Source organism: Lactuca serriola, chromosome 8 (assembly GCF_051521515.1).
Source record: "Lactuca serriola cultivar US96UC23 chromosome 8, Lser_US96UC23_V15, whole genome shotgun sequence".
In the NCBI taxonomy this organism is placed as follows: Eukaryota; Viridiplantae; Streptophyta; class Magnoliopsida; order Asterales; family Asteraceae; genus Lactuca; species Lactuca serriola.
In genome coordinates this window covers 44,199,287-44,212,470 of record NC_136415.1, presented here as the reverse complement: position 1 = coordinate 44,212,470, position 13,184 = coordinate 44,199,287, and the positions used below count along the sequence as shown (strand labels likewise).

The following is a 13,184-nucleotide window of genomic DNA, read 5'->3' as shown; positions in this document are numbered from 1 at the left end:
AAGATCCATAGATTCTAAGTCTATGACGTCCAGGATACATATAATTTTAATGTATCCACTAGGCAATTATTGACCTATTGATAAAAATCTATTTAGTTCTCAAATAAGTAATTATAATAACACCAAATACCCCTATGGTATTTCATTGTGGTAGTGTTGGTAAGCTTTTAGACTTGTTGCAACACCTACGACCATTCCTGGGCATATGCTAATCACTTCTGGGTGAGACATAGTTGATCAGGCTATGTCATTCCCAGACCTGACTATACATCCCCAAGCCTACTCGTATTGTTCAACAATCACCACTTTTGTCCTATCCCACCATGATACTGACCCTAGTGTGTGTGCACATGCTCCTACTTTTACTGAGAAATTATTTGTTTCTAAAGTATAGTTGGTTTGAAAACTTTAAATCAGAGACTTTCGGTCCCAATGTATTTATAGTTTGTATATCTTATGTGGTTCGATATATTGAGTTCACTATAAACAATGCTCTGATACCAATCTGTCACACCCCCAAACCAAGGATGGCGGAAACGTCCGGGAGTGGAGGACTTCATGTACAGTATCACAACAACGTGTATAATAATGCTCAAAGTAAACACAACCATCATAAATATAATTGAAAATTTTACACCAAAGTATATGTTTACATGTTTCAAAATCAATTACATTATGATGACAAAAATAAATTGTTGACGGTTTAACGTCCCATCCTCAAAACGCTGAAGTTTTCCTGTTTCACTGATTTCCTGAGAATACAAGTAGTTTTGAAAGAGTGTCAACAATTAAGTTGGTGAGTTCATAAGAGTTTTGTTTGGAGTAGAAACCGTTTTCCTTGTAAAATCGATAGAGTTTGATTTCCAGAAAATCCGATATTTTCTTAGTTAAGTGTAAACAGAATATTCCTATATGATGTGTTAATGAACCCTAGATTGACCCGTAGATTTCCCCTATAATCGTCCAGCGTATATAAGTTATATAAGATTTAAGTTAGATAAAACGTTGAATATAGTGGGTCTGCCCTAGGTCCACAACCCAACGAGGAACAGGAGATGAGGCGGGCACCATCAATTCTAAGCCAATCCAGACTAAATTCTTGTATGACTCAAGCATATACGCTCAACGATTATAGTTGAAGTCTAACAATGCGAAAATTTAATGTGGACTTAAATCCAAAAACCGGAACCAAACCCTAGTGTAGTGTACGAAATAGTAATAGTGACTGTGAACATAAACTATACATATCATAGTTCATCAGATAGTGATAGTGACTAGTGAACATGAACTATGCATATTATAGTTTACCAAAAGTGGTGGTGATGGGGAATATAACCTATACATATCATAGTTCATCAAATAGTGATAGTGGTAGTGAACATGAACTATGCATATTATAGCTTATCAAAAGTGGTGGTGATGGTGAATTTCTTTCTTGTAATTAAGTTCATAGTGTAGATGAAACATAAACTATACCTATTATAGTTTATCACTTTGTTTGTAATATATATATATATATATATATATATATATATATATATATATATATATATATATATATATATATGCCATAACTATACCGATTATAACTAGCGTGTTCGTTTGTGGGGGTATAATGGCTCAACTACACTTACTATAGTTTATCATAATTATCCATAGTGGTAATAACTCTTTTGTATGTGTAAAACCTTTAATCATGTGTTTGTTATGTAAAGTAACCCTAAACTATACCTATTATAGTTTATTAAATATTTGTGTGGGTAGTGAGCATAAGCCTTACTTGTCATAATTTACCCATGTTTATATTTTAATGGATATAGCCTTGTAATATCATTTATATATTTGCCATACTTGTGGAGGTAAAAATCCATTTGTTTTCTAATGTATGTCTATATAAGAATACAAAATTGTCATATATTGCAACAACACATAATCACATAATGATGTATGCCTTGCTCAACATGTTACAAGGTGAAATGAAATTTATAGTGTTTTTCTGTTAATAACGTTTTCTGTAACTATTATTGGAAAATTTGTAGAAAAATCATAAGATGTCCAAATCAAGTTCTGTAACTTCTGAGAGTTTGGAAAATGAGTCTAGTTTGTTCATAATTTTTATTATAATTTTTAATGACCTCTTACTTGTGTGAAAAAGTCCATAATCACAGACTGGTCCGGATTGATGTTTGAAATGATAGGCGGTTTTGTAAAAATCACCATAAATTGTAGAAAAATCGTATGGAGACCAATTAGTCATTTTAAAGCTAAGAAGTGGAACTACATGCACCTATTGAAAACTAAAATGTTTAAGATGTCCAAAACAGTCCGTGAATGGAGTTGAACTTTTCTGATGAAGGCTGTTAGAAAAGTTTAGTTATGTTCTTGGTGTTTTAACTTGTATTCCCCCCCTAAAAACTTGAGAAAACATGAAAATGTAGGGGTATGAACTCACCTTGAGTGATTTCAGTAGGTAAGTGTTGAAGAAGAGAAGTGTTCAACCCAAGAACACTTGAAGAATCACTTGAAGATTCGAAGATCTAACAAGAATGTGATGATGTTTGTGTAAGCAATCTTTGATTTTTGAGTAGGAGGATGTGTAATAATCATAAGAAAGATGATGATACTTACTAATTGTAGGAGAAGAGTCTTGGAGTATGCCTTGAAATTCTCGAATTAGAGAGAAAAAGATGAGAGAGTTTGGAGTGTGATTCTTGATAAAAATGAGAGAATGATTAAAGTGTGAGGAGAGAGGATGGATGTTCCAGCCCTAAGAACGTGGGAATAGTTGAAAATAGTGAGAAAGGACCTATGAAGTGACTAGGGATGGGCTGGTGGTGAATAGTGACATGGAGTGGGTATGGGAGTAGTTGCTTGTGTCATAGAAATAAGTAAAGTCAACACTCTACCTTTGTACTTCATCCACTCTCTTTTGGATAAGGTTTTATCCTTAAAAATGTGATTAATTAATAGTTAAGGGTCTTTATATGTTAAAATAAAGTTTTGGGTGAAAATCCCGTGTTAAAATAATTAAAAACGGGCCTAAAATGCGAATTTAGTCGAAAACCGGGAGAAAAAGCGTTCCCAGCGAGACCTCTCGGTCGTAGGCCGAGGTTCGGTCCTTGCTGGTGCTGAGCCGGAAACGAAGTGCGAACCAGAAGAAGAAGGCGAAGGCGAGGGGCTCATCCGAAGGCTCGGTCCGAATGGTCAGAAGCAAAGGTTCGGTTCGGTTCTTTGAGTGAGGTTCGGTTCGGTTCAGCAGCCTTCTTCATCAGGAGGGTTCGGTTCCTAAGGGGACTTTCGGTTCCTAAGAGGGGTTTCGGTTCCTAAGAGGACTTTCGGGTCCTAAGAGGGGTTTCGGTTCCTCAAGCTCGTTTTTCGCGTAGGCTTCCGCTTTTGGGTTGTTTTCGCCAAATTCGAGGGTCGGAATGCCCCGAGTGATTATAGAAAGTTGGGAGAGATTTCGAGAGAGATTTGAGAGAGATTCCACATACTCAGAGAGATTTGGGAGAGATTTGACATTCTTGGAGAGATTTCACATACAAAGAGATATTTGGGAGAGATTTCACAAACTTAGAGAGATTTGGGAGAGATTTGACATTCTTGGAGAGATTTCACATATAGAGAGATATTTGGGAGAGATTTCACATACAGAGAGATATTTAGGAGAGATTTCACATACTTAGAGAGATTTGGGAGAGATTTGACATTCTTGGAGAGATTTCTCATACAAAGAGATATTTGGGAGAGATTTCACATACTTAGAGAGATTTGGGAGAGATTTGACATTCTTGGAGACATTTCTCATACAAAGCGATATTTGGGAGAGATTTCACATACTTAGGGAGATTTGGGAGAGATTTGACATTCTTGGAGAGATTTCTCATACAAAGAGATATTTGGGAGAGATTTCACATACTTAGAGAGATTTGGGAGAGATTTGACATTCTTGGGGAGATTTCTCATACAAAGAGATATTTGGGAGAGATTTCTCATACAAAGAGATATTTGGGAGAGATTTCTCATACTTAGAGAGATTTGGGAGAGATTTGACATTCTTGGAGAGATTTCTCATACAAAGAGATATTTGGGAGACATTTCTCATACTTAGAGAGATTTGGGAGAGATTTTACATTCTTGGAGAGATTTCTCATACAAAGAGATAGAGTGAAAACGATTGAGAGCGGTTTCGTGTGTGATGAATGTGAGTGTTTGGCTTCGAAATGCAAGGTCTATAAGCCCCGTTAAGCCTTGTTTAAGGATCTTGCATACTCCCGATGAGTAGAACATTGTTTTATCGGTTTGGCTCGCCACGTACCACAGTTTTAGGTTAAGGAGATCTAGATGTACGCACTTTTCGATTTATGATCTCTCATTAGAATAGAGAGTTGTTTCGAAATTACATAACTTAAACTCTAGTACCTACGGGCAAATTGAGTTGACCGGTTTGACTTGTTGACTTTATTTGACTTTGAATTGACCAGAATTTGACGGTTGTCACATCATCCCCCCGTTAGAGGGAATTTCGTCCCGAAATTTGAAATCAGGCAAGGAGTTTGTGAATGACTAAGGTCGGCTCTACATTATTTTGATTCTGACTAAGAGATGAGTTATTATACATGAAAACTTACCTTATACACATTATGATATAACCAATAGTGGGCGGATAGTAAAATGTGTGATTCTACTTCAGTTTCACATCCCAACGAGGAAAAGAAACTAAGTCAGAATTCTCACATTCTATTATCTACCAGGTATTCGTTATATATAACTGGGGAATGTATAAGTGAGGAAATCATAACAAATAACATTCTTAGTAATCCTTCTTAATGAACTAGAGTTCCTAGTCAGGGCTATCATTGAACCTAGATGTATTTCAACCGTTCACCTATAGAGTAGAAGTATGTTCTCGAAGGTTTGACCTACATCCCTATGATGCAGTCCCATTACGGAGTCGAAGTAAATTCATAGAATGGTCTCATGACGGCCTTGGAATTTCTTATTGTTTATGCTCTCAGTTTAATCCTTGGCATTACTACTATGCATGCTTTAATCGATGCTAGACTTAATCAAATAAAGAAATTTGGAATTTAGTCGTCGATGTTAGAACACATACTGATATTTGTGGGCAGTTCCGGGGTGGTCTCTCCTTCGGTGATCGCAAGCACCCTTCCACCACCACTAGCATCTCTTGCACTTGGGTAGTTCCTTTTAAAGTGTCCTGTTTCTCCACACTTGTAACAGGCTGGGCTTACTCCAAAGCCGGGGAACTGGTTGATGGGTCGTACCGGTGCCCTACAGAAACGGGTAGTGTGCCCTTTCCTATTGCAGTTCATGCAATGCAATTCTCTACAAGCCCCAGTGTGATGGAAGCTACACTTGTTACATTTCGGAAGGGTTCCAGCGTATTGTTTCATGGGAGTTGGCGTGGTGAGGGTTGTGGCAGCATGAACAGCAAAAATTGGCGTGGTTGTCGTAGTGTCATGGCTGGCACGATGGTCGATGAGTTGTTGTGCCAACTCCTTGGCGCTGTCGAAGGTAGTTGGTCTGGAGGCCAATACACTATCATGAATCTGGGATGATAGCCCCCAAAGGTATCGTTCTACCTTTTTCTCCTCTGGGGTGACCATTGCATGACAGAGGAGTGCTAGGTCATTGAATCGGGCGATATAAGCTTCGAGATCCGTCCCCGACATTTTGAGGTTCCAGAGTTCCTCTTCCAGTTTTTGCACTTCGCCTCTTGGGCAATATTCTTTCAGCATTAAAGCTTTTAGATCCTCCCAGCTTATAGAGTTAGCCACTGCAGGAGTAAGCGACTTAACTCTGCCGTTCCACCAAGTAAGAGCTTTTCTTGTGAAGGTGAATGCCACATACTTGACCTTGCTTGCTTCGGGACAAGCACAAATTTCAAAGACTGCTTCGGTCCTTTCAAACCATTGCATCAGCGCGATGACGCCCCCGCTTCCGTCGAAAGGATCGGGTTTGCCATTCGTGAAGTCTTTGTAAGAACACTCCTTAGTACGCCCTGTGCTGTCCCCCTGATTCGAGTTAGTATTCCCAGATCCGAAGCCGCCGGAACCATTTGTACCCATTTGCGACATTGCTGCCGCCACGGCTGCTGTTACGGCAGCTTGAAACATTATGGGATCAAACTGCGGAGGGGGCGGTGCTGTGCTTCCGGAGGGTCTGGACTTTTTCTTTGGCGGCATAGTCCTGTCATAAGTTGGTAGAGACGAACAAACGATAAGTTTCTAATAGTAGTGACAAGTCAGATGTTATCAAGCCAAACTTGTCTGTATTATGTTCTGACTTAAAAGTATTTTGCATGTAATTCATAACAAAGCCCCTATGAATGAATTTTAGTGGTAGTGACTCAAATGCAACTTGTGATTTGTTTCGCCTGATCCCTTCCTAAAATCACTTGGTATATATTAAGAATTTCTTGGAGTTACCATATGTAAATTGTTTGTAATATAGGGTTCGAGGAAAATAGGTCTACATCTCATTAACGTAAGGAAAATTTTTGGCAATGCTACGGTTCCCTTGAATAGTGTAGTCTCCGGATTCTGAAGGATTCGAATGTCTCCATTTAACAGCCTAGGTTGGTCGTGTTCTTCGCTCCAGGTTTCCAAGCACTCTACCCAAGGAGGCGTCGGGCCTTGAAAAACCGGGCGAGGGTTAGGATTCGGAACAAGGGCCATCAGGGTAGGTTCTCCACTTCAGGGTCGGAGTCAGAACCATCAGCAAAGCCTTCAGCTTGGTGATCATCCAAAGGGATTCGGTAATCATTCTCTGGCTCCTCTCCGAGCCATTCAGTATTGTCGTGGTTAGGGTAGTACGGGTCGTCGTGGGGATGAAATTCAGCCATGATATCTTCGCGAGAAATGGGGATATAAGAAATAACTAAGTAGACGTACTAATTAGATAATTATAAGATGATCTTTATCAGGTACTTCAATATATTGTTTAGTGCATACTAGTCATATGTATTTGGGACAGGATAGACCTTCGAATAAGCGACCCTAACTCTAAATCCCCAATCCAACGAGAACAGGAAGTAAAGCAAAGATCCATAGATTCTAAGTCTATAACGTCCTGGATACATATAATTTTAATGTATCCACTAGGCAATTATTGACCTATTGATAAAAATCTATTTAGTTCTCAAATAAGTAATTATAATAACACCAAATACCCTATGGTATTTCATTGTGGTAGTGTTGGTAAGCTTTTAGACTTGTTGCAACACCTACGACCATTCCTGGGCATATGCTAATCACTTCTGGGTGAGACATAGTTGATCAGGCTATGTCATTCCCAGACCTGACTATACATCCCCAAGCCTACTCGTATTGTTCAACAATCACCACTTTTGCCCTATCCCACCATGATACTGACCCTAGTGTGTGTGCACATGCTCCTACTTTTATCGAGAAATTATTTGTTTCTAAAGTATAGTTGGTTTGAAAACTTTAAATCAGAGACTTTCGGTCCCAATGTATTTATAGTTTGTATATCTTATGTGGTTCGATATACTGAGTTCACTATAAACAATGCTCTGATACCAATCTGTCACACCCCCAAACCAAGGATGGCGGAAACGTCCGGGAGTGGAGGACTTCATGTACAGTATCACAACAACGTGTATAATAATGCTCAAAGTAAATACAACCATCATAAATATAATTGAAAAAGTTGCACCAAAGTATATGTTTACATGTTTCAAAATCAATTACATTATGATGACAAAAATAAATTGTTGACGGTTTAACGTCCCATCCTCAAAACGCTGAAGTTTTCCTGTTTCACTGATTTCCTGATAATACAAGTAGTTTTGAAAGAGTGTCAACAATTAAGTTGTTGAGTTCATAAGAGTTTTGTTTGGAGTAGAAACCGTTTTCCTTGTAAAATCGATAGAGTTTGATTTCCAGAAAATCCAATATTTTCTTAGTTAAGTGTAAACAGAATATTCCTATATGATGTGTTAATGAACCCTAGATTGACCCGTAGATTTCCCCTATAATCGTCCAGCGTATATAAGTTATATAAGATTTAAGTTAGATAAAACGTTGAATATAGTGGGTCTTCCCTAGGTCCACAACCCAATGAGGAACAGGAGATGAGGCGGGCACCACCAATTCTAAGCCAATCCAGACTAAATTCTTGTATGACTCAAGCATATACGCTCAACGATTATAGTTGAAGTCTAACAATGCAACATTGTTTTATCGGTTTGGCTCGCCACGTACCACAATTTTAGGTTAAGGAGATCTAGATGTACGCACTTTTCGATTTATGATCTCTCATTAGAATAGAGAGTTGTTTAGAAATTACATAACTTAAACTCTAGTACCTACGCGCAAATTGAGTTGACCGGTTTGACTTGTTGACTTTATTTGACTTTGAATTGACCAGAATTTGACGGTTGTCACAATTTACTTCCATGATTTTTATAAATTACATATTTATCTTCCTTTTACATAATTTTCATTTTCAACTACAATATATAAAACGTAGTAGGTGTTCGACAAAAAGATATGATAAAAGAGAAGGATAATAGTGAAATTTCGAAAATGTTGAAAGTAAATCAACTTAGGGTTGAAATTTAAGAACTTTATAATGAATATATCAAACAAAATAACGTATTATGGTGTGTTTGGGTACCTAAGCTTATATACCCTTAAGGGTATATATATATATATATATATATATATATATATATATATATATATATATATATATATATATATATATATATATATATATATATATATATATATAAAAGTGAATAATAGATCTAAACAATTATCAATATGAGCATGTTAGCAAATACAAAATTAATAAGAATAAAAAATAAAAAGTTTGGATACTTATCTTTCCGACATTAGTTTCTTTCAGATCGTATTTCAAAATATATGCAATGTGATTGCACAAATCAACTTTGTATTATGTACTTAACAATTAAAAAAAAATCGGTTAATTTTAAAAATATATTAACGAATATATCATGTTTTCAATCATCTAAAACAAATGTCCTCGCACCTACAAGCCTTCTCGGTGAGGCAACATTTGTGACCATTTTTTATATATGATTAATTTGGAGTTTTTATTTTACATAATAAAAAAAAATTTAAATGTTCAATCATTAATATTTTTATAAAAAAATTTCAAAAACATTGTCTCACATTAATTCTTCTTTATTAATATTTGTTTTATCTATTGTCATAAAAATTATAAGTTATATCTTTCGTCACCATTTGTATTAGTGAACCGAAAAACCACATCATTGCTTTTAAACCGCTTGAAACATTATCCATTGCACTTCTTAAAAAAAGACCAAAATGACATTTCTTTGTTATCCAAATTAGCCTCCTAATACAATTGAGATACATGAAAATTTTATAGATGTGTTTTTTTAGAAAAGAATCAAAATGCCCTTTCATATCTAAATAATCGGACATCATGCAGCAAATAAGGATAACACTGTAAACATCATTGTTGAGAATAAGAAAAAAAAATACTCCCAACATCCTTCAGTTCTAGATCGCAAAAAATGTCGCACCAAGTCTAATGTTTATAAAATATCAATATACTCTTCCTTCTTTGATTTAAATTGGCAGCAAAATAGACAAATTTCATCAATTTTATGACTGAATTCATAGCTTTCAAATAGACATTTTCAAAAAAAGACCAAAAAACCCTTCCTTTTGTAAACCAATCCAACCACATGATAAAATTGTCATTTTTAAGATTAAAAATTAAACATTTACTCTCAAAGCCCTTCAACTCTTTATAAAAAAAATGAAGATTCATATCTTCCAAATCTAGTATTTGTAAAATACCAAACATACCCTTCCCTTTCCAATTGTTTTTGATAGTGAAACTAAAACTATCAAGCGTCCATTGAGCCTCTATTTTTTCCCATTTTCTATCCACAAAAATAATCATTATGGTAAGAAATTCCCCAATCCGCACAAACGTGCTCATTAAGACCTATATAATCTTTTTTAAAACCCAATAATTTGTATCAAATGTCATCAATGTTGAATCCAACCACATTTTTCCACATAATTGTTCACTTTCATTAAAAATCAATTATTTATTTTCTCTCCAATGTAATAGCTCGAAAGAAACAATGCAACCTTTTTCTATTACATTCTTCATATTTTTACTATTCAGCAAGTTTTGAAGCTTAATACCTAAAGAATTCCAAAAACAATTCATCTGAGCTCCTTACACATGATACTTGATCTGAAACATGAAACTAAATCAAAGTTAAAACCAATGTAATGAGACCATAGCATTATATATAGATAAGCACTTTAAAACATATCAATACCAAAGAAAAAAAAAAACAGGTAGAATATGGAACAAAACATGGTAATCATTTCAACAAAGGAATTATATTATCTTGCTGACAAATATTCCATCATCGAATTAGAATAATATGGAACAAAGCAGAAGTCATAAATATAAAAAAGTAAGAAACCTTCTTGTTGTGGGATGAAATCAAAGGGTATAGTTGGCAATTCTTGTCCCCAATAATTATTGAATTGAACTCATGAGTAGAGACTAAAACAACAAAGTAAAATGACCTTAATATACAAAAACTTAGAATACACTTTCCTTCAATTCTATTAAATCCTATATATCTACCTGATCCATTCTCTCCCCAAATTTTATAGCCAATTCAAGTGGCTTTCTCTTCTTAAATTCAAAGCCTAAACAAATTAGGAAATAATAATGACAATCATGATTTCATACACACTAATTAGTGAACTTGTAGTAATTAGCCATGACCGTGGAGAAAAAAAAGAAATTGCATGAAATGTTTTTGATTTTTCATGCCATGTGAATATGGGTAACAAAACCAACTTCAAGAAGAAGCTCTTGATTTTGAGATTCTTGATGATGTTAGTTTCAAAGAGCACACCATTTTAGTTATGGGTCATACTTACAAAGGGACATCTTGCTTCTTCTAGTCAAATGGCAAGTAGTCAACAAAAGGAGATCTGACCGAGGTAAACATCTCTTTGACCTGTAAGAAGGAAATATTGTTCAGATATTAAACTTGACCAATTCCTACACTATAGCAACTCATTAACAACATGCCATTAGTTCTAATTAATTAACCTCCCAAATGATCAAAGATCTGCATGATAAAATTCATATGTATGACTCAAAATATTGCAAGTGGCATGTCAATGTCATCTAGTCACACAATTCAACCGGACAATTGACAATATTAAAAGAAATCTATTTACATCTATTGATGCTTACTTCCAAGGTCCTTAGTACACAATAATATCCCCTGGTAGAAATTAGTCCAAAAGACATCATCAGTTGAACCTGCAAAATAAGAACAAAGTTTAGGAGTTTAGTAAACTATGTTGCAATGTTATTTACTGTGAAGTTGTTTTAAAGAAAGTAAATGATTACATAAAAATCTTCTGATGTACCTGATGAAATTTAAGGAAGAAAAAGAATCTGATCAAGAGTGAGTCAGAAAGACATGAATACCCCTATACACGATACAAATATATCAACTTATTTTTTTCCTTATTTTATGCTCTTTTAACCATCAAGTGTAATTGATAAAAAAACATTTTCCTTTTTTTCCTTCTTTTATTCTCTTATTTAGCCATAAGATGTAAGTTGTAAGATCATATCAAGAAACAAATATAAATATATAATTAGAAAACCATTTCTTCAATAATAACTAACAAAAAATAAATGAATTAGTTTGAACAATAAAATAAACAAAAATTATGATTACTAACCATGAGATTAATAGAATGCAAAATCATAAAGCAATATGAGCAGGAACTTCCATTGAATAATATGATAGCCTCATTCATGTTCCTGAGGTTTAGATGTGCAAAATCCAAAGCAGTTAAAAAATAAAACAAAATTATTTTGAGGCTCATATTTGTAATGAATCAAAAAGTGTAACATCATGATCGGTTAGTAAATTAAGTAAGATAAAATCCAAAATTCAATAATGGGAACTTTTCATATTTCTCAGATTCAAAAAGAGACGACAGGAACATACTTGTCTGTATGAATTTTTACATTTGTAAACTTGATCTGAACTAAAGGCCTAAATCAAATCATTGGCTACAAAGAGTGGTGGGTTTGTTGTCGGCGATGAGGTGGCTAACAGTAAGGAGAAGAGAAATCAAATTGACTGAACCTGTAGGGCTTTAACAGATCCAATGTTTGAGTCTATTGACGCCTCTTCAATTACCATTGTTTGATACGATTGTTACATCCATCAACATGCTAATGAATAAAAAAACTAAAAACAAACTGACCATTTCAAATTTGATGTAAAAATAGGGAAAAAAAACAAAAAATCAACCCTTTAATCACAAACATACCTAGTTAGAGGAGACGATGGTGGAAGCTGTTAGAGGAGACGATGGTAAATTTCGTATCTAGGGTTTTTAAAACGGGTTGAGTGGTGTTGGAAACGGTGGTCTCTAGGGTTTTTAAAAGGGCGATGGTTCACTGGTGGTGCAAAGGAGGTGGGGTAGAGAGGAGAAGGGAACACCAGTTCGGATTGTGAGAAAGAAAGTGATGGGAAGCTAAAATCTTACTTGGAGAGTGAAGACTGGAGCAGACGGTGGGGATGGTGGCGTCGACATCGACCGAGTCCTGAAAATCAAATAAAAAGGATAAATTAGAAAGAGATGAAAGCAATAAATTCGATGTTAATGGCGGAGACGACGGGGCATGCTATATAATGTGGGTCTAAGTTTGTTTTGACCTATTCAATTGGCTGAAATTGAGAGCATGTTAGCTCAAACGACTTTGACTGACACCGGATAAGATCCATTTTTTATACGATGCATTAAGGTTGTTGTATATGATGCTTTAAGGGTTTTATTTTTTAAAATTAAACAAAACATGCTAATTGCTTATTAATATATATATATATATATATATATATATATATATATATATATATATATATATATATATGAGAAAATAAATATACCCTTAAGGGTATATAAACTTAGGTACCCAAACTCATCATACTACGTCATTTTGTATCATATATTACATTATAATTGTTCAATGTTCTTATAATTTAATTTCTAAGTCGATTTACTTCCAAGATTTTTAAAAATTACACATTTATCTTCCTCTTATATAATTTTCATTTTCAACTACAATATATATGG

At 34.9% G+C, this 13,184-nt stretch overlaps 1 long non-coding RNA gene across 8 annotated transcripts; it reads right to left on the bottom strand.

The window, feature by feature from the left end:
* Nucleotides 1-10,040: 10,040 nt before the first annotated feature.
* On the bottom strand, nt 10,041-12,756 carry LOC145071019 (uncharacterized). Of its 8 annotated transcripts, XR_013690189.1 has the most exons (7): nt 12,378-12,756; nt 11,778-11,859; nt 11,457-11,519; nt 11,278-11,346; nt 10,956-11,035; nt 10,654-10,718; nt 10,304-10,569 (listed from the first exon to the last, which is right to left on the bottom strand). It is a non-coding gene; the product is annotated as an uncharacterized LOC145071019 (long non-coding RNA). The 8 variants fall into 8 exon arrangements; XR_013690188.1 differs by lacking the exons at nt 10,304-10,569; nt 10,654-10,718 and adding an exon at nt 10,041-10,261; XR_013690190.1 differs by lacking the exons at nt 10,304-10,569; nt 10,654-10,718 and adding an exon at nt 10,041-10,248 and having other exon boundaries at nt 12,597-12,754.
* Between the last annotated feature and the right edge of the window lie 428 nt (nt 12,757-13,184).